This window comes from Miniopterus natalensis, chromosome 8 (genome assembly GCF_054644295.1).
Source record: "Miniopterus natalensis isolate mMinNat1 chromosome 8, mMinNat1.hap1, whole genome shotgun sequence".
Classification (NCBI taxonomy): Eukaryota; Metazoa; Chordata; class Mammalia; order Chiroptera; family Miniopteridae; genus Miniopterus; species Miniopterus natalensis.
Window position 1 is genome coordinate 81,530,672 of NC_142088.1, and position 23,617 is coordinate 81,554,288.

The following is a 23,617-nucleotide window of genomic DNA, read 5'->3' on the forward strand; positions in this document are numbered from 1 at the left end:
TAAAGACTTAAATGTAAGACTCAAAACAATAAAACTCCTAAAAGAAAATATAAGCAGTTAAATTTTGAACATTTCTCTTAGTAATATTTTTTTCTGCTATATCTCTTCAGGCAAGGAAAACAAAAGAAAGTATAAACAAAGGAACTACATCAAACTAAAAAGTTTTTCACGGCTAAGGAAAAAAACAAAAAAATTAAAAGACAACACACTAAATGGAGAACATAGTCACCAATGATACATCTGAAAGAGGTTACTACCCAAAATTTATAAAAAACTCATATAACTCAACACCAAAAAAATCTATTAAAAAATGGGCAAAGGACCTAAATAGACACTTCTCCAAAGAGAACATACAGGTGGCCAGGGACATATGAAAAAATGCTCAATGTCACTAATCATCAGAGATGCAAATTAAAACCACAATGAGATATCACCTCACACCTGTCAGAGTGCCTATCCTCAATAAAGCAACAAACAAGTGCTGGTGAGGATGTGGTGACAGATACGTGCAGCCATGATGAAACACAGTATGGAAGTTCCTCAAAAATTTTTAAATGGAACTCCCTTGTTACCCAGCAATTCCACTTCTGGGTATATATCTGAAGAAACCCAAAACACTAATTTGAAAAAATATATGCACCTCCATGTATTTGCGATGTTATTTACAATAGCCAAGCTATGGAAGCAACCCAAGTGCCCATCAATAGATGAGTGGATAAAAAAGTGGTGGTACATTTATGTACAATGGAATATTCCTCAGCCATTAAAAAGAATGAGTTCTTACCATTTGTCATAGTTTGGATGCACCTACTGGGGATTATGCCAAGTGAAATAAGTCAGTCAGAGAAAGACAAATACTATATGATTTCATTTATATGTGGAATCTTAAGAACAATATAAACAAACAAATAAAACAGAAACAGACTCATAAAAGCAGAGAACAGACTGGTGTTTTCCAGAGGGGGGGTGTTGGGGGACTGGTTGTAAAAGGTGAAGGGACTGAGAAGTACAGATTGGTAGTTACAAAGTAGTCATGAGGTTGTAAAATACAGGATAGGACACATAGTCAACAATATTTTGATAACTATGTATGGTGCCATTGGGTACTAGAAATATCAAGGTGAACACTTTATAAAGTATATGATTGTCTAACTACTATGCTGAATACCTGAAACTAATAAAAAATAATATTAAATGTAAACTGTAATTGATAAAGAATTTTTTATGTAAAAAGAAAGGATGGTGGCAAATACTAAGTAGAGGAAAGTGTTGTCAATAGTTGCTTTAATAGGAGTGGCTGACTTGATCTTGCCAATACCTGTACTGGAAGGGCCCAAAGGTGTATTGGAACATCCTAGGACAAATGTTCAGTCTCAAAATTAGTTTCTTCCTGTGATGGTTTCTTTAAAATAATTACTTTCCCAATAGGTTAAGTATCTGATTCATTTTGTTATAAATACCTTTTACCCTTCTTGGAAAAGGACATGTGAGTGTCATTAGATTCAAGAAAGTCTCTCACGATCAGGTGAATTGGGGTAGATTTTACTAGTAAAAATATGTGTTGCCTCATAACATTTCTTAGCTGAAAGGGAACAGGCTCTGATCTAACACCAAACGTTGGGTGATTAGATGTCGTTATCATTTGTACCAAATTTGTTTTATTTTTTTCCAGTTACACTTTACATTCATTATTATTTTGTATTAGTTTCAGGCATACAGCACAGTGGTTATGTTACTGGGGGAGAGGCCCTTGTCCCCACTGTTGCTCACGGGGTTGGATTTCTTCTGATATTCCATTACAAGGAGTTTTCTGCGACTCGCGTGGGAAGACGAGATATCGCAGAAGCTTTATTTCTGTGGAATAAAACCCCTGAGTCTCCAAGGCCTCGTTTCCCTTAGTCCTGTCTAGGAAGAAGCAGGGCTAGATTCAGAGTCAGTGTCCAGCGTCTCCATTCCATACCTGCACATCCAGTCCAGCATCACGCTAGCTTAGCCTGTGCTCCCCGATGCAGTCCACTAGTCCACTGTGTGGGGCCACGTGGCCATGCAGGCAAATGCCAAGACGCCAAGAGCCAAGAGTCACAAGAGTGAGCTCCTTGGTTTAGGGGATTATGTACTCACAAATTTGCATAGGCTTGCATTGGCCTCACCGCTTCTAGCCAATGATTTCTGTCCTCAGGTTTGACTGACAGGCAAGTACCTTCTCTATGTCACCCCAGCCTCACTGCACATCTGTCCATCTCCGCTTTGTTGGATGCCAGTGATCTACGGGAAATGGACCTGTGGTTTCCTGGGGAGTGGTCCAACTGCAGCTTCTTGGTGGTGCTGCCCAAATGGCATGCCAATAATGTGTGGCCTTGTCCTTTGCCCCTTTCCTATTATTAATAACTAGCTAATTACAACGGTGTCAGTCCCCCCCTTTAGAGAGAGACAATGAATTTCTTTGTAATCTTATAAAGGGTAAATGGATGACAGTCTCCATCTTCTTGTAACTGCTTCATGCTGTCAAGAGGCATAGATCTGCCTATCCCCAGGCTCAGAAGTTCTCCCCTACCTGACAGAAGAAGGAGGAGCGAAAGGGAAGGGGAAGCTTCATGCAGGGAAGAGGGATTTTGCAAAGTCCAGGTCAGTCTGGTGTCCCTGCGAGGCAGCAAAGATGATGTCCAGAGCATGGTGCACTGGACAAGTTGGGATCCTTGCTGTGTTCTAGACATGACAAACCTAATAAAAAGGTTAAAAGAAATAATTCAAAAGCGAGGAAGCTTATAGCAACTAAAGGCCTGGTGAGAGGTAAAAACCCATGTGATAAAGGAAGACTCACTTTACAGTGTCTCAGATGGGGTTGGAGGAGTGGCTTCCCTGGAGACAGGTGTGTCGCATCTGTCTGAAGCCCTTCTGTCCACCATACTTAACTCAAATTAATCCAAGGGACACATTGCAAGATTCCCCCTCTGAGAAACTGTGGGCCTTTTCTGTCAGAGCCATTTGGGCAAAAACTGGAAAACAGTTTCAAGTGAACCGATGGACAGTCCATACTTCATTGACTCAACCATTGAGTCTCATTTCAGTATGTGCTGATGCAGATAGCTTCCAAAGTGAGGCTTATACCGTGTGAACAAGCTATCAGGTAAATAAGGACATAAGCATACATTCTATAAAAATAGAAGGAAGAACACCAAACACAAAGATGAATGCACACAGCAAATGATAAACCAGTCGAGACTTCCAGACGCAAGGCTTTTGCTGGAATGAAATCAAGCACTGCGTGCAGTCAGAATGTCTCTGGTTATATCATCGTATGCTGAGGTCTGTATGGCATGTACAGATACAGCCTTGAAAACAAAGCTTTAAAGACAGTTCACTGCACTGGAGTCCAATATCCATAATAGAGCATTGTGGTTTCCACTGAATTACAATTTTTCTCCCTAAGATTATCCTCACTTTCGAATAGACTGTATTAAGTCCAGTTCTATTTAGTTTGGCCTGATTATTTGCATAAACACAATAAGAATAGCAACTGATCAAATAGATCACACGAGCTCTTTCAAATCTGCTTTGCTGGAATTTTCTACAAGGAATCTTTAGATTGAGCTATAGTCAGCCCCTCAGGACAAAGAAGCCAAGGTGCAGTTACCATCAGGCTTTGCCTGTGATGCCTGTAGGTCTGGGTCAATTCCTCAAGTCCTTGAGGTCCCCAAAATGTCTTGAGGTTCCTTCCTTGCCATCTTTCAGGAAAGCAACTTTTGTTCCTTACCTGAAATGACTGTCAGAATAATCAGGATCATATATTTTAAATATTAAATCAAATTCCTTTGCAAACCCATCAGGGTCTTGGAGAGGATCCAAAAAATCTTTAGTTAGATTCCTTAATTCTGAGACAGGCTTTCCTCTAAAGAAAGCTGCCAGAATTTCTGCTTTTTCTGGTCTATCTTTGTTAGGCTTCTATTCTCAGTTTCCCCCAGGTCAGCAGCAAGTGGTTGTAGAGGAGATATAGAGGTAATAGAAGGGAGAGGAAGAAGGGAGGGGGTGGGCAAACCTGGGCGAGGAAACTCAGAAAGCAAAGGGACAGAAGGAAATGGGTGTTGGCATTTATCAGCTTCAGAAGCCTTCTATAGCTCAGATACAGTCTCTAAAATTTTCTTACTAACTTCCTGTAAATAATAGAATTTATCTGTGCCCTGCCTGAAAGATTCTAATTCCAATCAAGGTAAGCTTCCCATGTATTGAGTTTAATTTTTGAACTGTTTTTTCTAATTCCATGCAAAAAAAATCAATCTGGAGGTACTTGCAAGTTGAGGCTCCCTACAAATTATGCACATAGCCTGTGAAAATATTAATAGAGGGCTGGAGTTCTTGTGGTTTATGGCCTTAGAGGCACAATCTTGCATGTTAATATTTTTTTTTTCTTTTGACATCTGCAGACTCTGAACAAACTTTTAGGGATATTGTGTGGTAGATTGAAGTGTGCTGCTTATGGTTTGAGATCCAAAGGCTGTCACTTCCCAAGTCTCTCCAACCTTCTTAAGTGTATCGGTTTCTCTCCTCAGTTGTCTAATAAAACTGCGATAATTTAGAGCACTAGGTAACCAGCCTTTATGTGTGTGCCCTGGACCAGTAAATTATTTCATCGTAGTTGTGTTGGAATTCCTTGTGGGGCCAGTACTTGTTTTGAGGGGTTCCCTCAGACAGTTCCACAAAGATTCTTAGTCATGTAACAATACTTGAAATTCAAGGTAGAGGGAGACCATGCCCCTTATCTTCAGAGCTAAATGAGTTCAGACTCTCATTTATCTAGCAAAATGTTTTGTTCAGACTCACAATACGTAGTTCCAATTGAAAAGCTGAAATCAAAACCAGCCACCCATTCCCACTCCTATCCTTTAGTGCCACCTTGAGGATTTTCCAACAACAGCTCCAGTAAAGTCAGACCTGCTACCACAAGCAAAGCAAGGAGAAAACTCACCCAACTTTGCCTGATGCAGAGTGGCAGCTGGCGGGGCTTGGTACCCAGCACTGGGTCCAGGGTGGCCTTCTTTGGAATGGCAGTTTTGCAGTTTATTTTATACATTTGGAATCAAAGGAAGAGACATAAGGAGGGTTACATGAAATCCACTGGTGGTAGATTAAGGGGTCGGGAGGAAACAGGACCCCAGGCAGCCTTGTCTTACGACTTTTCCTTCCTGGGATCAGGACTCTCTGGTCTCCATTTTTCTTTGCTGGTCATCAGGTTTCTCCTCCCTGCAGCCCTTCGATCTCTAGTCCTCTCTGGTGTACAAGACAGGAGTGGACTTGGATGAGAGGCCCTCCAAGTCCTCTCATTTCAGCCACCACAGAAACCACCCTGCTGGGTCCACCTTGGCTTTGGTCTTGCAGGTGGAAGAAAGAACTTCTAAGAAAAGGAGATCCTGCAAGTTGTGGACACCAAGAGAGCTTTGCATTATAATCATTCTGCTCTGTAGGTCCAGGTGGGACTTTTGCTCCAGTGTCCTCATGTCTTTGCAGTCTCTGGCAGCCGCAGACCATCCCCCAGGGTGCAGCCATATAAGCCACCTGAGAGCTCAGCTCTGTCGAGTCACTCCCTTCATCAACTGTCGAACCGTCCCCGATACCAAAATCCTAATAGTCAGGGCTCACCACAGTCTGACGCCAAGAGACCAACCTAATATCTAGCCTCTTGTCCCTCTACCGAGACCTCACATTGCAGCCACAGAGCATGGATCTCTGCTTTTCAAGACCACTGCTTTTATTTCCTTCCTCCCTTGCTTGCTGTGCCTGCCTGACCCAGATGCTCTCCCTCCATTTCCGTGTGACTAAGTCCTTCCCTCCCAAATCACTGCTTTGTGGTCAATTTTTCCAGGAAGTATTTCCCTCTTTCTTCCTCGCTGGCCATAAATAGCCACAACCCCACCCCCATTCCTTCTTGGGACACTAGCTCAGTTCACTCTGTACTGCATTAGCTCTACCTTATTGCTCTTATTGGGTCACAGCTCTCTTGAGGGTCTGTGATACAATAAAAAATAAATATTTGGTCTTTGTCCCCGGTTTCTGGCACAGAGCTCCTAACATCTTTGGAATTTGGTTCTTTTATATGCTAATAAGATGGCTCATATGGAGGGTGGTCTACTCAGCTTCAGGATGGGGCTGGTGACCAGAAAAGTCAACCACTGATTAGGATTTTGAGCCTCCCTGTGATCTCTGGGGAGGGAACAGGAACTGGAGGTTGATTTCAATCACTGGTGAGCAATGATTTACTCAATCCTGCCTGCATGATAAAACTTTTCTTTATATAAACTTCTAAACCACAGGGTTGGAAGAGCTTCCAGATTGGAGAATACATGTGTTGTAGGTGGTAGAAATGGCACCAGGTGTTAGACTCATGGGGTCAGACTGGACCTGGGTTCAGCAACCTCAGTACTTGAGTTCTGGCTAGGAAAGAATTCAGAGCCAAGACTCCAACTATTAGAGAACATTTATTTGGTAAATTACAGAGGTAGAATAGTGATTCCTAGAAGAAATGGGCTGAGGAAACAAGTTATAGAGGCAAAGGAAGGGCCCTTGGAGCTTGGGAGTGAGGAAGCTCATGGTAATCTGTCTTGGGTAGAGGAGGGGGTGGCAGGGAAGGAAAAGGCGAGGGTGTGCTCCCTGGAGGGAGAGCATGCAGAGTCCTCAGTCCTAAGGGTTTTAAGGGTATAGAATTTAGAGGAGGTCCCAGGGGAAGTCCCAATTGAATATTCAGCAGCTTTCCAGGTGTGTTCTTTCAGGATCTAGGTCTCCACTGATTGACTGGCCCGCACCAGGGCAGTGGGTCATTACCCAATGCAGCTGGTCCTGAGGTCAGCCATGGCATTGCTTGCCTGGTTTTGCTGCTTTTCTGGGCCTGGAGCTGAAACACAACTGAGGCCTAGATGTTATCTCTAGGGAGGAAAGGTCAAGGGCTCCAAACCCAACCACCTGCAATATCCTAGGAAAGGGAAGGTCACCCTGGGGGTGAGGTCCCACCCTACAATTGTCCTTTGCTAGGCACCTGGGGCTTTCCTCCCTGGTGATCTCCTGTACCTGGACCTTTGCCCTGGCTCTTCTCATGTCTGTCTAACTCCTGCCACATATGGAAGTGCTGGGAGGTGGCCTGTGAAGAGATATGGAAGCTCCACAGGACCTCCCAGCCCTACATCTTGCCTTGAGTACATCGGCTGTTCCTGCAGTGTTTCTTTTATAATAAATCAGAAAATGTAAGAATAGCTCTATGAGTTATTCTAGAAAATCATGAAAACTGAAGAGGGAATTGAGGGAATTCCCAAATTTATAGCCAATCAGAAGATGGGTGGGCCCTGGTACCTGAAATGGGGACAGCGTTCTAGGACTGAGCCCTTAAACTGTGGGGCCTATGCTAACTCCAAGAGTAGCGTCAGAGTTGAATTGAATTGTTGGACACCCAGTTGGTGTCAGAGAATTGCAGATTAATGTAAAAAGCTCACATATTTTGGTCTCAGAAGTTTGTCACTCCCTTTTGTGTGCAGTCAAGACCTCCCCTATGGCTGTTACCGTGCCACTTCCAATGCTGCAGACGCCGTTACACTGCTCTTCGGTGCCTGAGAGAAAAAAGCTGTTTCATGGGGACCCTTGAGAGGAGAACCGGCAGCACTCAAAGACCCGGGCACCCATCCTTGGTTTTAAAGGGTGAAACTGTGGGCAGGGGTGTTCAATGCGAGATCACCTCACAGATATCTTCTGATTGGCTGGAGCTGGAGTTACAAACACTAGTTTGGGATTTCTGGCTGCTGGTCTGGTGCCAGCTAGTCGGGTTGGCACTATGGTCAGGGAGAGCTGGGTGTCCATCTGGCAAAGGTTTTCTAGTTCCCATGAAAATAACTCAAGGTATGTGTCAGTGTGTGATCCGTGGTTCCAGGGCACCCACTGCCCCAAACCCTGAGTTATTCTCAGAAAGTTGACTCAGGTGAATGTAAAGAAAGGGGACTGGAGCCTGTTTTCTTGAAAGCGAGGAGCTGAGGAGCTTGGCTGGGAGGAGATTCTGCCTCAGTTTCACGCCTCCCTGAGAGTGAAGGGAGTGAGCTGACGTGATGTGTGACAGAGGGGGGGCACCAGGTGTGGTAAGAGCCGGGCACAGGCTTAGCCTGGCAGCCAGCACCAGAGCGCAAGGCGAGGCTTATGGTCCCCCTGTGCTCACCTGTAAATGAAGGATTGAAGGGTACTATCCAGGGTCCCCTCACATATATACTGGTTAGTTCCAGCGTGGATTTTATGAACACTCCTTTCCCGGGTTGTATTTGACAAGTGACTACGGGCATTGACTTTAGAAGGAAAAAACAAGCATTTGATTGATTTTTGGAAAAATTAAATTTTCAGGGAAAAATTATTAACAGTTTTTGAAACCACCCAAACTTTCTAAAGAACTGGATTCAGCAACGGGAATTTTCATCTCCTAAATGCACACAGACATAGTCATTCAATCTCTACTGGGTCTTCTTTTTTCGAGGGCAAGTTTCTCTTATTTGCCACCCATATATTTTCAACCTTCTAACTGGGGCATTATTAATTTGTCAGCTTCCCTGCTGCGGTCCCTAAGGCTTCCCAGCCCAGAATCATTTGAGACTCTAGCGAAGGCACTATAGGTCCCTCCCGGATCATTAATAAAGGGGCTTGGAGAAGCGGGGTCCCACGACCCCCATCGTGGTGGAGCCTGTGCACCGGCACCCCCTGTTGCCGCCCCTCCAAGTCTCTGAAGTGCACACTCATCCTCCTACCAGAGCCCATCAACACCATCCCTTCCCAGGCTGCTGCCAGGGGAGCTGCCTTCCCCCTGCGCCTGTGCTCAGGGGTCACCTGGGCTCACGGTCCCCCAGCAGTCACCTTCCCTTGCCCGCAGCACCCTCTGCCTCCTCTCCAGCTCCTAAGGATGAAACTGCCAGGGCCACCTGGCCTGTATGGAGAAATGCGTGTGCCTTTCACACCCGTTTCATTCTCTCTTCTTCATCTGCCAGTAAAATCCTCACCCCAGGACCTCCACTGAAGCTCTGGGTCTCAGCCTTTTGAAGTGACTTGGTGGCAGCTTGGACCAGAGAAAGCAGCTCCTGAGTCCCCACAGGTGGAGAGTGACACAGGACCGAGTATGAGGCTGGCAAGGCGGTAACTGTCGTACATGAGGCTTATACCGGTCACGTTTCAGTGCCACAGCTCAAAGGCTATCGTAGAGGTTACAGAGGACACTGGGCCGCGGGTCTTCAGCGAGGGGGCCCCTCAGGCCTGTGCGAGTTGCCTGTGGGAGGCATGCTCAGGTAATGGCCATTTCGTTCACCCCCCAAAGTAGCTCCCGCCCGCTTGCTGGAAGCCCGGGCTGAGGGGAAGGGTGTTGCCATGCCCCTTACACCCCGACAACGTCACCCCGAAACTTGAGCTTACTTACCTCGGGTTGTTGCAAAGCTGCCAACAGCAGCATGTCCCTAGTTCTAGCGTCCAGGTCCTGGGGGCCGTCCTCCCTCACCGCCAGCTCCACCTGCGGCCAGGTGTCCCCTGTGCCCAGTCATATTGTAACTTGGGTTTGCACAATCTGTAATCTCCTAAATCTCAGGGCCCAGGGGAGTCTGAGCCCCAGAGGCCTCGCCACGGCCACAGGAAGACGCAAGGCGCGGGGAATCCCCAGAAAGCCCAGGGCACACGGGTGAGCACACACGGCTGCGTACACACCAGCGGGGCCAGGTGCCTGCCTCTGCACTCCCGTAGGTCAGTCGTCCTGCTCACTTACCTAACGCCTCTCCTCACCCGGCACCCTCGCCTCAGCCACTATTGGCCCCCGGAAAGAAGAATATGGAATGTATGTCCCTGGACCTTCAGCCACCATTCTGCCTGGCCCCAGACGGGAGTCCCAAATGATGCCATGCTGAACTGAGGCTCGGGGGCACCGGGCTTCCTGCGGGAGCACAGCTCCCAGTGAGTGCTGCTTCTTCCGTGGACCCAGCCGCATGGGGCAGCTTCCTGCAAAGGGTGGCACAGGCTTCAAGAACAGGCAGAGCTGCTTCAGCCCCTGGATGGGTTGCTGATCCTCTGAGCCTCAGCAGTCTCATCTGTAAAACAGGGATAGTGTCACTTCCTCCAGGGTTTTTAGGAGGAAGTGAGAACACAGCTGAACACCAAGCCCAGTGCCCGGCACATGGTAAATTCTCAATGAGTGGCATTTATAGTTGTCACCTTAGCTCCCTCCTGGAATATAGTCTGCAGTGTTCTGACCTCTCTAACCGCTTACCTGAGGGGCAACGTGGACCTTTCCCGGTGCTCTGAGGTACACGAAGCATAGAGTAGCAGATTCGCCAAAGAGAAGCACAGGTGCCCAGTTACCTTTGCATCTCAGGTAAATGGTGAACAAATTTTCAGTATAAGTATATCCCAAATATTGCATGAGACATACTTACACTAAAAAAGTACTTCTTTGTTATCTGAATTAGTTATTGTGTATCTGAAATTCAAAGCTGGGCAGCCTGAGTTTTATTCGCAGCCCTTGTGAAACTCATTTGATGGGATCTGACCTTTGTCGGGCCACTTGTACCCTCTCCTGAAGGCTCTGACCTGTTCTTCACAATCAAGCACCCCGAAGTTACAGCAAGTCCTGTCCCTGCTCCTCTGTAACTGGCTTCAGAAGGAACCTCGGTGCATTAGGGTATAAAAGAGAAGCTTCCGTTTCCCTAGGACCTGCCACAGGCTGGACTCTCTGACAACCTCACCTTTGTCTCAGCCAGGGAGCAGCTCCCCTAATAATATCCCAGTTGGATCCCATAATTCTGTGGTCATTTTCAATTAATTAAAGCAATCTCATTCTGGCTCTTAAGACTTAGTCCTATTCATTTTAGAACTTCAGTTTCATTTTTAATTCAAAACACTCCTTGCCCCTGCAGCATAGGTCAAGTTCATGACCTTGAAACCAGGGAGAGCAGGGCCCGTGAAGATGCTGACCTCACCCTTCCTTCCCTGTGCTTATCCCTCTGGGTTGGGACTGGAGAGAAAAGGAACGCAGATGGCTCCTGCATGGCTGCCTCTGGAGTTGTGGCCCTCTCCTGGAGCCCAGCGCACCTGCAGTCAGCCGAGTGGGGTCCCTTGTGAGTGACGCCCATCTTCCAGCTGAACTCCAACTGTGGGCCTCCCTCCATGTTCCTCTGGTGACAACGCCAGCCAAGCCCGTTCCACCTGCACTCTGTTCCTTTTTATCTTTGGCTACTGGAAGCTCCTGTATCTCCCTGGTACTCAGAGAAGGGGGTCTCTGCCCCCTGCCATGCTCCAGTCTCAATAGTCCAACAGCATCAGACACTCTCTTGGGTCAGGCTTCCCAGAACAGACTCTGAGATGAAGATCTGTGAGCAGGTGACTTATTGTGAAAGGCTCCCGGGGAGCCTGTTAGGGAGTGGGGAAAGCCAAACAGGGCAGGGAAGCAGCCAAGAGAAGGTGGAATTTCATTTGTGGAAATAGGACAGGGGCCAGCAAACTATGGCTTGGGGGTCCAAGGCTGGCCCACCACCCATGTTCTGTGGTCCATGAGCTACAAATGGCTTTGGATTTTTAAATGTGAAGCTCCTCAGCCTCACTTGATTTTGTCTCAACCTGCACAGCCTACAGTAGTTACATCCAGCCCTTTGAGAAAAAGTCTACCACCTCCTGGGCAGTGTGGGGTCCTTGTTTGGACCCTGGTTTGGGACACAGCCTATAAAATATATTTTGGAAGTAATTAGAAAAGTTTTACTATGAATTGCTGTTAGGTGATCCTAGAAAGATTTAGAGATGTATATTTATTTAGTTACTGAGGATTGAAATATTGTGATGATCATATTTACTTTAAAAACTTCAATAAAGCAGATGAGACAGACATGATGAAATGTTAATGGTTGTTAAGTCTAAGTGAGGGATTTCATTATACCATTCTTACTAATCTGAAGTTTTTACAATTAAAATTATGAAATGAATACACATCTTCCTCTTTTTCACCTTTCGTATCTAATCCCTTGTCCCAGTCCTGTGCATTTTGCTCTGTAAATTGCTCTCAAATCTGTCACACACACACCCCAATCCTAGCTGCCACAGTTTCAGTCCAGGCCATCACCACGGACCACAGAGCCATTCTATATGGGAATGGAATAAATATTCATTAAGGTCCTGTGCTGGGCACTGGGAGACTGCAGCCCCCAGGCTTCAGAAACATCCACTCAGTGCCTCCCACCTCCACGGGCGTCCTAATGAAGTCCCTGGCCATCAAGAATGGGGTTTCTTAGGCCTCAGGTATCCTGTGTAGAAGAACGGGAGCTTGCATCACCCAGTTCAGACAGATCTCCACGAAAATACTTTCTATTTACTTTTAACTGGCTGCTGAAGGGGCAGGCCCTCCCTGCCTGAAAGGCACTCTCAGGAGCCTCCGCCAGGGCCCAGCCCTCAGCCTTCCCTCCCGCCCTGGGCCCCCCACCACCACCACCAGGTTTCTGCCCGGCATTGTGCCCATAGGTTTATAAACTAGCTCTCTAGAAAGGAGAGAGAAAGTCCCAATTTGCATGTTCGCCAATTTTTACGGTGTACTCTTATTTACACCAAGGTGCCAACGTGACGTCTCTGCACACGACTCTGGGGGAGATACACAGTAGCACATTACCTGGTGTTTCTACCGCAGTTACAACAGACGCAAATAACCTCAAGTCACAAATAACAGCAAAGTGTAAGTAAAACAGTTAGAAAGTGGTGAGTTTTTAATATTTATTTCTTTTTAAAACTATGGTTTCTGTAATTGAAGTTCATATAATTTAATTTTTAAGGCTGGCCGAGTTTAACAGCTGGCTTGCAAAATTCCTGAAAAGGTAACGACTGACTCTCCAGAGCTGGAATGAGGCTGCTTCAGCTCTAACCGGCGGGGCGCAGAGGGCACCAAGTGCATGGTTCAGACTGGAAATGCCCGGAGCTGAGCTCCTGGAACAAAGGTGCCCAGGCTCAGGGCCTCAGCCTCCTGCCGAAGCAGCCTGAGAAGCAACGAGAACCTGAGCCGCCGGGGGAGCCCCTGACTCTCCTTGGCCCCTCCTTTGCACTGTGCCTTCCAGGGCCGTGAAGGGCAGCTCGAGTCAGATGTAGGAGCCATGCCGATACCAGCACTTGTGCTAAAAGGTGCTCCCAGAAGCATTGGGTTGTACAAAATTGTACACTAATTTTTAAAAAAACAGAATTTATGAGAAAAATAGGATTCAGGGCAGACAGACTACTTAAAACCTAGGAGTTATAACCAGAGCCCTAATAAAAACAATAGCAGCCTAATGAAAATACCCAGAGTTCAGTCCCCAGCTGGCATGCAGACCCAGGGAGACAGGACAAGTGGAATAGGGAAACTGAGGCAGACAGCTGAGCAAACTGACAGAGCAATTTACAGCAGATACAGAAGGTCGCCTCCCTAGAGATAACATCTAGGCCTCAGTTGTATTTCAGCTCCAGACCCAGAAAAGCAGCAAAACCAGGTGGGCAACACCAGGACCAGCTGCAATGACTGACAACCCCCTGCCCTGACGCTGACCAATCAGTGGAGACCAGGACCCTCAAGGAGCACACCTGGAAAAACTGAGGAATATTCTGCTGAAACCCTCCCCTGAGACCTTCCCTAAGGTCCCCTAAGATTCCCGCCTCCAAGAGAGAGAAAAGCCTCAAGACAAAGGACCCAGCGCATGCTCTCCCTCTGGGGAGCAGCCCCGCCATTCCCTTCCCCCCTCCTTTCCCCACTCCTTCCCCCACAGGCAGGCATCTCCTAAGCTGTAAAGGGCCCCACGAGACCTGCAGCCAGGGCAGCAGTGGGCAGAGGCGGCTCGTCCCAGGCTAACCCCCTGAGCCTGTCCCCAAGGCCCCCTTCCTCTGACTTCCCAGAGGCCTCAGGCAGCCCAGCCTAGGCTCTCCTGTTGCTTCTTCTGTGACAAGCCCTTTCTTGTATTACTGTCCTCAGCTTTAATAAACGTTCCCTCACAGTCACCTGGACTCGTGTTGCGAAATTTTTCCTGCACGAAGTCAAGACCCACACACTACGGTCTGGCCCTAGGCAGACCTGAGGTCCCCATCCAGTAACATCAGCATCATGGGGACTCTGTGCTTGAGAGTCCTCCTTCCAGAAGAAGGTCCTGCGAGCGTTTGCCTCCAGCAAAGACCGGCTGCACCAGGACTGAAGATGCGATTAGCATGGGCCTGTGCTGCCCGACCTTTTTTTGTTTTAAACACTTCTTTACTGATGTCAGAGAGAGGAGGCGAGGGAGAGAGAGAAACATCAGTGATGAGAGTCATTGATCGGCTGCCTCCTGCACGCCCCCGACTGGGGGCCAGGCCCCCACCCGGGCCTGTGCCCCAACCGGGAATCGAACTGTGACCTCCTGGATCCTAGGGCGACGCTCAACCGCTGAGCCACGCCGGCCGGGCGTCCTTTTTAATACAATGGAAATGTCTTCCTGGTTTCTCCCAGCTGCGTTCATAGCTTCACAGGACGGCTTAACACCGTGGAAAGTGCAGGTTCCGGAAGCCACCAAAGCAGCCATCACTTGCACTAAAGGAATGCCTTCTGCATAATTTTGAGCTTTTTCCTTAAGGTCCCCTTGTGTTGCTGAGGCTCTCTCTTCGGTGGCGAGAGGGTCTGCCACGCCCCGTCGCACACGGTTTCACCCTTAACATACTGAGAGCACAGGCGTAAGCCCACCCACGTTACTGGCATCATCCCCCTACTTACGAAGCTTGTGTGAATTAACTCAAGCCACAGAAACAGTTCTTGAAGCACAGCTGACTCCTGCTATGGCCCAGAAATAGTAAGAATGAAAATTATTCCCCTTCTCCTCAAAAGTCCACATCCTAGAGCCCTGAGTGCAGGAGGGCTGGGGATTCAGAATCAGAGAATAAAAAAGATAGCCTTCCTTCAGTAGCAAGACTCACCCTCACTAAGCAAACCCACGTTTAGGATTGCACCTTGCTCAGGGCAAGCTTTCTCTGCACCTGCTTGACATAAAGAAAAATGAGTCAGTCATTTCCAAGAAGGAGCCACTGGCACCATTTACCACTTCAGACAACCCCCACTCACACACACACACACACAACCCTTTCAAAGCCAGTTCTCCCTCTGACCAAGAAAAGTCACAAAACCAAAACAAGACCCAAACTTCAGACCCTTAAGAACTAACAAAAATCTTCAATGTTTTCCTGAAATTTATACATTGGTTGACCATTTCCATTTTGTAAAATCCTCTCTTCTCATTATCTATTCAGTTTACAATGTTTGTTGAGTAATTACTGTGTTGGGCCCTGTGCTAAAAGCTGGAAACCCAAGAAGAAGAATCTGTTTAGAAAAACTGGGATTTATATGATCCAATTTAGGAAGATTTTCATTAACTTTTTTAAAAACTTTAGTACTAAATATGGTGAGCTCCCTGGGCTGCTTTTCAAGAACTTGGACCTGAGGTTCCCTCTCCTTAAAGGCAATAGGGGAAGCAGATAGAAATGAATTGCTGTGCAGCTTAAAAGCAGCAATATTCAAAATATATACAGGTAGAGAAGTAATACCGAGAAGGGGGTTATTAACTCTCATGGTCAGGGTTCTGGGAGACCAGGGAGGCCTTCCTAGAAAAGGCAATACTTGAGATGGGTTTTGAAGAATGCATAGGAGTTTACCTGTTGAACTGAGATTGGCAGGCCATTACAAGGAAAAGGAATAGCAAGCACTAGAGGGATGACTCAGAGTGCCATTGAAAGAACTGTATTCCAGCTGCAATGGAAGAAGTATCCTAGTGCTAGAGCAGGCTGCTCATCCTCAGCACTATTGACAATTTAGGCTGGATAAGTCTGTGCCCTGTGGGGCTCTCCTGTGCATTGTAGGTTATTTAGCAGCTCCCAGACATTGCCAAATGTCCCCTAGGGAGCAAAATCACCCAGCTTGAGACTCACTGCTGCAGACATAATTCCTGCTATGACTCTGGAATAGAAGTTGGCAGAGGGCATGTCTTGGGAAAGCAGCACTTGACATCCCCTTCTCTAAGGCCATCACAATCATGATTTCCCAAGCAGCTCACAGCCCAGGTGAGTTCAGTGTTCATGGCTCTGAGACTAATTAATGGGTCAGGAAATTTGAGCCCTAAATACCAGGCGCAGGCCCAGGGGCCAAGGCAGGCCAAGGTCCCAGGCCCCCAGGACTTCAGCTTTCCCTCTGACCCAACATTAACATCCATCTCTGAGGAAGTGCCAACAGCCCCCCATTTCAGAAAGACAGCTGTTTGAGGGAGCTACCAAGAAATCCTGATGCAAGGCCAGAACTAAGGATCCATAGCAGGTGTTTGCTCTCTGAGTAATGTTGGAAACCTGCTGGGCAGTGGCAGGGCCTTCCGGAGGAGCACATCAAGAGACACAGCTTCATTATTTCAGCAGCTTCTCTCCATCTCTCCGGGGGTAACTAAGAGTCCATTCATGGTCCCTATTAGGTGCACCTCTGCACCAAGCATTGGGAAATAAGTGTGGCTCTAGAAAGAAGTGAGCAGGGAGAGGGGGGCAGGGGCGTCGCAATGCACCAGCTCATGCCCTTGGGACGGAATCCTGAACCAGCCTCCAGATCCGCAGGACTCCAGATCCCAGGACCAGTTGGGCCAGTCTGAGCTCCTTAGCCAATTCTCCAAGGCCTGTTCCTCTCTAGCCTTGTCTTTCATCTCAACCCTTCATACCCAGAGGTCTTTCCCACTACACAGACCTTCTTAGAGTGCCCAGGATGAACCGCATTGCCATACCTTTGCCCACAGTTTCCTTCATCTGAACACCCTCCCACTTGCATATATACCTGTCTGGCAAACACTGAATGGCTTAAAGACTCCATCCAGAAGCCAAGGCCCTCTTGGTCCCTTCCCTCAGGTAAAATTGTCCCCCCCAGCCACTGCCTGCGAGGTGTCTGTCAGCCCAGCATGCCCTTTCTCTGTCCTGTGTAGACTGTGAGCCCCCTGAAGAGCCGTGACCAGGTCTTCATCCTCCTGATGGCAGATCCAAGCACAGTGCCGAGTGCAGAGCGGGTGTTCACATGGGTGCTGAATGGATGCGATCACTCCGTGCACCTCACTGTGTTCTCTGACGCCACAGGAAAGGCCTGTGTGTGCGTGTGCGTGTGCATGTGTGGCCTCTCCCAACTTCTGCTGCACCAGGATTTCCTACTCCCTTAGGGTGGCTTTCCTTGAGGGCCAATGTGAGTGACTTTCTACTGAGCTGTGAATGGCTAGCCCTGTGCACATTCTTACCCCAGATACGAGAAGCATCTTGTTAGAACCTTAAGGCTTCCCCCAGAACAGGTGCCACAGGTGTCTGTGAAATGTGGGCTCCTCTGGACTGGCACCGAGGGAGAGCTGGCTGCTTTTACCCTTCCCACCCCACTACAGAGAGGGAGCAGGCCGCTTCCTGTGCGTACAGGACCTGGGCCTTCGCTGAGAGCCGGGGAAGGAAAGTACAGGTGTTTTCTCTGAGCACTTGGAGTGTTTGGGGACAAGTCAGCAAGTGTCAAATGATAAACGTTGAGTGCTCCTTCTAGGAGCCTGTGGTAGATCCAGGAATCATAGGCTTCCCCTTGGCAACAGCAAAAATGGCAAGTGGCCACTGGAAAATTGTCAGTGAGAAATTGGTTCAGGATCAACAATCTGCAGATGTAGTAGCTGATATGTTACATGTTTTTAAGTAATTGACCCTCTCTCCCCTCATTACAAGGGATCATGAATGAAGAACACAGAGCTCCTGAGTAAGGTGCTATCCAGGGAGGAGACAATGGAATGAAGACAGAGGCCCACAGTGTTGGGAAATAAGTGTATAACCTCAGGACCTGGTGTCAGGGCTGGTGAAGGCTAGGCAGGATTCCAGGTGCGGCCAGGGCCAGAGGCCTTCCATGGGATACAGCACAGTCACCGCTAGCAAGCGCCTGGACACAGCAGGAGCTCCTAATGCCTATCAGCTAAATTAGTTCATCGATGGTATTTGCCCATCTGCCTACTTCACCTGTAAATAAAGCCATTTCTGCCCGTGGGCAACGAGGCAAGGAGACGGGGACGCTGGACTAGCTTAGAGATGGAGGCCACTTATAATGAAAGCCTTGCAGAAAGGAATCCCCTGACAAGCATGGCCCAATAGGACACTACTCCATGCCTAGTGGCTTCAGACCTGGATGGATCTGAAAATATTCATTACGGTGCCTTCCTAGTACCAGCCCCTCAAGGCCAGAACCAAGTTCTACTCAGCAAGGAAGAGGGAAAAAATACCCCAAATTATCAAGAGACCCATCTCTAAGCTTATATCATGACAACTTGAGAGCAACAACACCCTTTCTGAAATTTTGATCAGAGAACTGATCAAAGAACACTACCTCCGAACATGAAACACCAAGAAATGCTAGGTCAATATGATAACACCACTTTAAATCACAACAGAGCCTCTAAAGAAGGAAAGGAACAATCCCCCCAGAGGCCAAAAAGGACAAGAGCTGCTGCTGTGACAACCTGGTCAGGAGGATGGGGCAAGGACTGGGCGTGAGCTATCAAAACCTAGAGGGATTCGGATCTGGTGTCTGCATGGGGTGGAGATCAGAACAAGAAAGTAGGAACGAGAAAAAATTTCTCCTCAACTAGGTTGGTGATAAAAAATCGTAGCTTAGACTTAAGGTGAACAAAAGATGCATGATGATGATAGATACATGATAGATGATAGATATAGATAGATGATGATGATAGATGATTATAGATAGATGATAGATAGATGATAGATAGATAGATAGATAGATAGATAGATAGATAGATGATATTTAGATAGATAGATGATAGATAGATAGATGATTAGATAGATGATAGATGATGATAGATAGATAGATGATAGATGATAGATAGATGATAGATAGATAGATGATTAGATAGATGATAGATGATGATAGATAGATAGATGATAGATGATAGATAGATGATAGATAGATAGATAGATAGATAGATAGATAGATAGATAGATAGATAGATGATAGATAGATGATAGATGATAGATAGATAGATAGATAGATAGATAGATAGATAGATAGATAGATTGATAGATGATATTTAGATAGATAGATGATAGATAGATAGATGATTAGATAGATGATAGATGATGATAGATAGATGATAGATGATAGATAGATGATGATAGATAGATGATAGATAGATAGATGATAGATAGATAGATAGATAGATAGATAGATAGATAGATAGATAATAGATGAGAGATAGATAGATAGATAGATAGATAGATAGATAGATAGATAGATGATAGATAGATAGATGATAGATACATAGAGATAGACAGATGATAGACAGACTATTTTCCTGGGAATTCATAATTAGAAATCCCCCTTTGCATAGATTTGAGAGTCAGATTTATGCAACTTGACTAAGGAACCCCTAAGATAAACAAGTAACACAAACTTTGGTTCTCAAAGACGTGGTGTACACAAATACTCTGGCGTGGTATGTATTATTGAAAGACCTAATGTTAAACATGTCCATTATCTCCCAGGGAATTCAAAGATTCAACACAGTCCTCACCAAAACTGTAGCAGGTGTTCATGTGAAAACTGATAAGTTTATAATGCAACACATATGGCAATACAAAGAGCTAAGAATAAAACACTTTCAAAAAAGCAGAGCAAAGCTAGAGGTCCTACGCAGTAGATCTCAGGACCTTTTACAAGCCACAGCATTTAAGACCGTGCTGTGGACCCATATCCCAGGGCAGAGCCATGGGAATGCAAAGTTTCAAACACACAAGGAAATGATTTGCCATTTCCAGGAGTCAGAAAATGCCAAAGAAGCCCCCCAAAAAGCAGGATTAGATGTCCCTGAACCTCAGATGACAGAACCGTGAGACAGAGGGCGGAGGTTCTGAGAGTGTGGTCTCCAGGCCACAGCAGAGCGACGCCGGGAGACACGCTGCTGAGGCCGCTCAGGCCAGCAGCCCGGGAGGGCCGGGTGGACACTCCAGGCAAGCCCAGCGCACAGATGCTTGACAACCACGGCTTTTAAGTCAACCAGCCCTGATTTTTTGTGTAGAAGTGTTTTTTTCCTTATTTTTAAAAACTTTGTTCTGATTACCATAGAATTAATGTAGTGATTTTAGAAAATACAAAAATGTGTGAACACAAAAATAATCACCTATTTTCCTTCCATCAGGGATCATCAGAAATACTTTTGAAGGTACGTTTTTGAAAAGTGGTTACGCCTTCCATCTGCTTCGCCCAAACTCACAGAAGATTTACTCTGTTTTCCTGCTTTAGGAGTGAATCTTGTCTCCTAAACAACCTGTCAGTTTCTAGACAGCACGGGCTGGGTCAGCATTAGCAGAGCCACGCAGCCCAGGCTGGAGCATCTCCAGGACGGAGAGAGAGCCGCACCTCTTCGTTTTAAAGATAAGAGAGCAGAGGCAGAGAGCTACGTAATTCACCCAGGAGGTGCAAAGTGACGTCTGGAACCCAGGCGGCCAGAGCGCTTTCCAGCATGTGCTCCACATGCGGGAAGCCCAGCCAGTGCTGCCCCCAAAACCCTGCCCTTGGTGCCTGCTGAGGTCCCCAGCCCTGTTCTTCTCTTGTTCCCTGAGCATCCCAAACATACCGCCAGGTGGTGCACTGGTAGGCAGTTAGACAGACACGAGCAGAGCAAGGACAAAGGACCAGGTACAGAAACTCACCAGGGCAGAAAGCCCCAGGTGCCTAGCAAAGGACAACTGTAGGGTGGGACCTCGCCACCAGGGTGGCCTTTCCTCCCCTAGCAGATCACTGGTCACATGATTTGGACCCTCCCCCTGACCTTTTCTCCCCAGAGATAACATCTAGGCCTCAGTTGTGTTTCAGCTCCAGGCCCAGAACAGCAGCAAAACCAGACAAGCAATGCCATGGCTGACCTCAGGACCAGCTGCATTGGGTAATGACCCACTGCCCTAGTGCCGGCCAATCAATCAGTGGAGACCTAGATCCTGAAAGAACACACCTGGAAAGCTGCTGAATATTCTATTGAGATCTTCCTTTGGGATTGCCCCTAAAATCTCCACCCTTAAAACCCTTAGGACAGAAAACCCAGCACGCTCTCCCTCCGGGGAGCATGCCCGCTCCTTCCCCGGCTCCCCCCAGGCGCGTTACCATGAGCTTCCTCACCCCCAAGCTCCTAGGGCCCTTCCTTTGCCTCTATAGCCCATTTCTTCTATGCATTACTTCCACTTCTGGATTTTCCAAATAAAACGTTCTCTTACTGTTGGAGTCTTGGCTCTGAATTCTTTCCTAGCCAGAACTCAAGCACCGAGATTGCTGAACCAGGTCTGGGCTAAGCCCACTGGTCAGACACCGGGTGCCATTCTGCCGCCCACAACACCACCATCCACTGGCTGGGTGGTGGCCCCACCTCCATCAAGACTGACCCCCCTGAAAGAGTGAGCTCAGTGTCATGGAGCCTGGCTGATACCGGCAGTGCTTTCCAGGGTGTTAGGCAGCTCTCTTACATGGGCGATTCCCCACTGATGGTGAGAGTGAGTGGGAAACAGAGAACAGCCTGTTATTTCATTTCATTTACAATTATTTGAAATTCAATGCTACAAGACCCTGAGAAAATTTCATTTTTCATGATCAGAAGCTGATGGATCTCTGGGTGTGTTTAAAAGTATTTTAACTGCTCTGGGCTCCAGTGAAAGAAAGCTATGTTTCTCCTAACTGCAGGATGGGGGACTCTCAGAGGCAGCCAGTGCCCCCTGGAGGGCCGAGGCGGCTCCTCTGAGAGGGGGTGAAATAAGCCAGAAAAACCCTGGGCCCCACATCCCAGGGAGGTTTTTACTGGAATTATTTTAAGTGTGACTGTGTATACACTTTACTCCCAACGGAGAGCTCATTTTTCAGCTTGGAACCCCATTCAAGGGTTTACTCTTCCATCCACTGGAGACAAATACAATCCCTTCCAGCGCCTGACCACATTCAACACTGGCCAGACCAGAGCAGAAGCACTGGACTCAGCCACAGAGCCATGGCCGAGCGGAAAGCACCCAGGTTCACAAGGAGCATTTCCCACTCTGAGAAGTTCTCCTCCTGGATCCCACTGCCCCTCAGGTAACACCATCAAAGCTCCTTATATGGGGATAGTTGGCTTGAATGTGTCCCACATCTCAGTCTCGGAGACCCAGTACAGCACGGAGCCAAACGGGTCGAGGTGTAGTCCCAGCCCCATCACTTGGCCAGGTAACAACTGGCAAGTTACTTCACCTTGCTAGATGTCGGGGCCTCAGTGGTAGAAGGGGAATCACTCCAGGGCTCCTGGTAGGTTGAAGTTAAACAAAGTTGTATTTTACAAGCATCTGGCACAATGTCTGGTCCAGAGCAAGCCTCAATAAATGTTAACAATTGTTAATAGGAGTTATTAGAAGTTCAGTAAATGTTTGTTATCACTGCTGTGCTGTGAGGAGGAGAAATTCCCAGAACACATCTGAAGGAGCAAACCACAGGAGCCCGTAGAGGTCATGCTTAAAGAAATGTTTGAGCCCTCCCAGCACGGTGGCAAGCAGGCACTTGGTGCAAGTTAGAAAAAAGTTCCCACAGGACACTCTAAGGCCATCTGCCAGGATTGTGAGGAACCTCCTGATCTACAAGGCTGGGCCTTCCAGAGCACAGTGCAGCACCGGCCACATACTGTCGGTGGCCACTACAGGGGTTCACAGTTGGGCCCACAGCTGACAAGAGCACAGGCCCACAACCGAGAAGCACAAACAGGCCCACAGCCGACAAGGACACAGGCCCACAGCCGACAAGAGCACAGGCCCACAACCGAGAAGCACAAACAGGCCCACAGCCGACAAGGACACAGGCCCACAGCCGACAAGAGCACAGGCCCACAACCGAGAAGCACAAACAGGCCCACAGCCGACAAGGACACAGGCCCACAGCCGACAAGAGCACAGGCCCACAACCGAGAAGCACAAACAGGCCCACAGCCGACAAGGACACAGGCCCACAGCTGACAAGAGCACAGGCCCGCAACCGAGAAGCACAAACAGGCCCACAGCTGACAAGGACACAGGCCCACAGCCGACAAGAGCACAGGCCCGCAGCCGACAAGAGCACAGGCCCGCAACCGAGAAGCACAAACAGGCCCACAGCCGACAAGGACACAGGCCCACAGCCGACAAGAGCACAGGCCCGCAACCGAGAAGCACAAACAGGCCCACAGCTGACAAGGACACAGGCCCACAGCCGACAAGAGCACAGGCCCGCAACCGACAAGAGCACAGGCCCGCAACCGAGAAGCACAAACAGGCCCACAGCCGACAAGGACACAGGCCCACAGCCGACAAGAGCACAGGCCCGCAACCGAGAAGCACAAACAGGCCCACAGCTGACAAGGACACAGGCCCACAGCCGACAAGAGCACAGGCCCGCAGCCGACAAGAGCACAGGCCCACAACCGAGAAGCACAAACAGGCCCACAGCCGACAAGGACACAGGTCCACAGCCGACAAGAACACAGGCCCGCAACCGAGAAGCACAAACAGGCCCACAGCTGACAAGGACACAGGCCCACAGCCGACAAGAACACAGGCCCGCAACCGAGAAGCACAA